At 37.6% G+C, this 4244-nt stretch overlaps 1 non-coding gene across 1 annotated transcript; it reads left to right on the forward strand.

The window, feature by feature from the left end:
• The first annotated feature begins 902 nt into the window (after nt 1–902).
• On the forward strand, nt 903–974 carry trnaa-ugc (transfer RNA alanine (anticodon UGC)). Its single transcript has one exon. It is a non-coding gene; the product is annotated as a tRNA-Ala (tRNA).
• The last annotated feature ends 3270 nt before the right edge of the window (nt 975–4244 follow it).

Consider the following 4244-nt stretch of genomic DNA (forward strand, 5'->3'; position numbering starts at 1 on the left):
GAGGCATTTCAAAATTCTGGGCAAAGTGTGCATCTGGTTGAGTGGACAGTGTTGCTCCAATAATGTTCTTTGTCTTGATCTACTTCTGTGTCAAATATCATGATTCTACGGGCAAATATTTGTTGCCGTCGTTCCTATACCCTGATGGTGTGTGGAGGCGCTAATGCTTCATTTTATCTGTTTTAAGAAATTGGAAGAGAAGTGTGACTTTTAATTTAAGGGACATTTTTGTGAGTTTTTGCTATTGTTCCCTGGCTGAACAAAATTTCCGATGTGAAAATAATGTTCCCGTTTAAAAAAAAAAAAAAAAAAAAACAACAACCAAAAACTACATTTTGGGAAAGCAGCCGTGCTTTCCCACGCAATGGTGAGGATTGTTATATTTTTATATGCACATGACTAGCATGACTGTTTGGTGCACTAGAAGTACTACACTGAGTGATGACATGTGACGACGGGTGACAGTGGGTGATGATGGGTGATGATGGATGACGACGGGTGACAATGGGTGATGATGGGCGTGGTGCTTTGCTATTATATGATACTAATAAGCCCCTCACCAGCTTCTGACACTTGAGCCTAATTAAGTGGAGACACTACAGGTAAAACTCAAAAATTTCTCAGTCAGTTTGGTCTCTTACAATACCACAAAAAAAGCTAACAACAACTAGCATGCTAGCTGTGAACTTCCTGATTATTAGACAATAAAACACATCATTAGATGCAGACAGTACACAGTGGACTTATTTTGACCTCCAGACCTGCTTATACAATATGTCTGTACTCGGCAAGAAGGGAAAGGGGAAAATGAGGTCCAGGCGCTTTAAACAGAATATACAGAAGTAACAGCGCACCCCGCAGGTAGACAGGGTATAGTGATGCTGTGAGTGCACTGCCTGTGTGGGGATGTAGCTCAGTGGTAGAGCGCATGCTTTGCATGTATGAGGCCCCGGGTTCAATCCCCGGCATCTCCAGAGGTAACTGTTTTGGTTTTGGATCCAACATGAACACAGTACAAACATTTACTGTAAAATATAGTCAAATAATAGTACAACTAACATTTCATTCATTTCATCATGTTTTTTTAATCAGGATTTTTTTTTTTTTAAGATGCAATGTTATGCAATATATATATATATATATATATATATATATATATATATATATATATATATATATATATATATATATATATATGTGTGTGTGTGTGTGTGTGTGTGTGTTTAACCTTTCTACCATGTTATAACATTGATCCCTCATCAAAAACATGCCTGAAGAGGGTTTACATGTCATCCATGCATATTTCAGTAATCTAGTGATCTCTTCTGGGCCCTATTCAAACCCTCCTTGTGGTTAACTTTAAGATTCTGTCAAATGCTCCACCCACAAGTCTACATCACCCACACGACAATTCTCCATAAATATACAAAAACATGACACAAAACAATACACTACAACTTCACAAACCTGATGTGATGTGCAGTAGTTTCATCAGCGGGATGCTTGCTGGTTTTGTACAAAAACAAAACTGAAACTTATAAAACATGTTAATAGATATTTTCAGCCAATATAGCATTTTCAGAACAATAAAAAGTAACATGGTGATCTAAATATGTTATGTGTTAGCTGTTAATACTCCACAAGTAAAATACTCCCACTTTAAACTATCATGTAGAGATTTAATTTTTTTTTTTTTTTAAATATATTTTCAAAACCACATAATTACACTGCAGAATGTATAAATTTGTTTTACAGTGACAGCGGTTAAATATTATGGTCCCACATTATAATAACTGCACCATAATTAGCCTTAATAAAACATCAACTAATTCACAGTGAACAAACAGTGATTCAGCCTTAATAGGCCAAACGACTTAATGAAGGGGTTAGGTCATTTACTCTCTGAAGTTGTATTTAGAGTGATTCATGAATGTTTGAGTATTTATGTATTCTCCTGTGTTCAAGACGTCATTACACCGACCAGCCCATGTTTTCACCTCCACCAGTACACGCTTGCTGTGAGGGACGCACTTCGTTCTCCAATTTTTTTTCTTAATTAGTGATACTTCTCTCTAATGTGATCCAGCAGCATGCGTCGCTTTGTTGGGATGACGTTCACAGCGATGTTCCATAGAAGGACAGGTGAGAATCGCCTCCAAATACTTCCTTGGGCTTTACAATTTTCGACGAACTTTGTCCAAAATATATAGTGGTGGAGCACAACGAAGTAAAAGTAGTAAAGTACCGTACTTTGAATTCTAGGTATCTGTACATAACTTAAGTACATTTTACAGTGGATATTTTTCACTTTGACTTCATTACATTTGAGAGCAGGTATATGTACTTTCTACTCCACTACAAGTATTTTTCATTATTGTTTGAGACCTGCTGAAAAGGCCAAGGGTTTATTTTGAACCCGTTCATCGTTTGAGCAACAAAAAAAAAAATACAAATAAAAATAGCTAGAAAAAATATTAATTTAATTGTTTCTGTTGAACAAAATCCAGCACAATTTTGATTTATTTTTTAAAATCAAAATCACTACATTTGAAGTTTTATAAGACCTCAAAATCTGCACAAAATAATTACATTTTTTTGTCTTTAAGTACATTTTTAAACAGGTACTTTAATACTTTTACTTAAGTTTTTTTTTTTTTCATGTGATACTTTTACTTTTACTTGAGTATATTTTCTCTCTAGTATCTGCACTTTCACTTAAGAAACAAACCTGAAAAACTGAGTACTTCTTCCAGCGCTGAAATGCTAACACAGTGATCCACGGGTGATAGATTATAACTATGTGACAGACGCAAACACAATATTCTTCTTCAGGTAACTCAATTATGAGCCCGTATTTCTTAGTGACGCAGATTAAGCAAAAAATGTCTGTTATCTGCGCATAAATCCAAACTCCTCTATAAGCACGTTTCACTCCTTCTCTTCTTTTTCATTGTACTTTTTACAGAAACACATAAAACAAACACAGAAAGTACAGTAATTCACCGTTAGCGCACCGCTCTGTTAACCGACAGCTCTGTAAACACGCTTTGAACCGCTCCGCTTCACATCTGGCTCTACCAAAACCTAAACTAAAACTCGTTAGCAAATATTTAACCCAATCTCGCAGTAAAAACAAATGTCGCCGTTCGTCTTGTCGGCGGCGGGCGTTCTTTGAGCCGGCTGATAGATGGATGTTGGGGAAGGGGGGTCTGGCAGTTAGCTAGCATAGCGCAGCATATATCGTAGTGTGATGCTAAGTGTCGTGGGTGAGCGGCCGCGAGGAGGACCGCTGATCTGGACATTTGTCTCGCAAGTCAGCGCTGCTCTAAAGGGGGAGTGACTTAGCATAGAGAGCAAAGAGAGGGCGGGCTCAATGAAAATCGCATCAAAAGCGAAAGTGAAACTTATCAAATATGTTAATATGCTGTTTCCGGTGAACATAGCATTTTCAAAACAAAAAAAATGTAACACGGTGATCGAAATATATTATGTGCTAGCATGTAATGCCCTGTAGAAGTAAAATACCCCCTCTTTAAGCTATCATGTTGCATTTTTTTTTTTTTTTTTTTGTCAAAACCCCATAACTAAACTCATTAGCAAATATTTAACCCATAAAAACAAATGTCGCCGTTCGTCTTGTCAGCAGCGGACATTCTTTGAGCCGGCCCTTAGATGGATGGGGGGATTTCTGGTGATTAGCTAGCATAGCGCAGTATAGCGTAGCGTGATGCTAAGTGTTGTGGATGAGCGGCCGGCGAAGAGGAGAGCTGATCTGGACATTTGTCTCACATGTCAGCTCTGCGGTCATTCGTCGACTTCCGCGTGCTGACGGCTAAACTCCTGACCCCTTCACTCGGAGTGCGGGCTACTGTGGAGAGAGCGCGGCGAGCGGGCAGCGGGGGAAGAGGTACTCCATTTAGTGAAAGTACAAATACCAGAGCACAAAAATGTAAATGTAAGAGGATCACATGAGAAAAATCTGCTTAAAAAATGTTCTTCAAGAGCAAAAAGTAGAAGTATTTTGCGTAAAGTCTTCAAATGTAGTGATTTTGATAGGACTACAAATTGGAAGAAAAAATTGTACCTGTTTTTATGTGTATATTTTTGTTTATGTTAAAAATAAACCCTCGGCCTATTCAGCAGGTCTCAGACAAGAAAAAAATACTTTTACATCCAGTTAAAAATATAGTGGAGTAGAAAGTACAGAAACTGTTCTCAAATGTAGTGAAGTAAAAGTAAAATGT

The sequence above is a fragment of the Periophthalmus magnuspinnatus genome, chromosome 24 (assembly GCF_009829125.3).
Source record: "Periophthalmus magnuspinnatus isolate fPerMag1 chromosome 24, fPerMag1.2.pri, whole genome shotgun sequence".
NCBI lineage: Eukaryota > Metazoa > Chordata > Actinopteri > Gobiiformes > Gobiidae > Periophthalmus > Periophthalmus magnuspinnatus.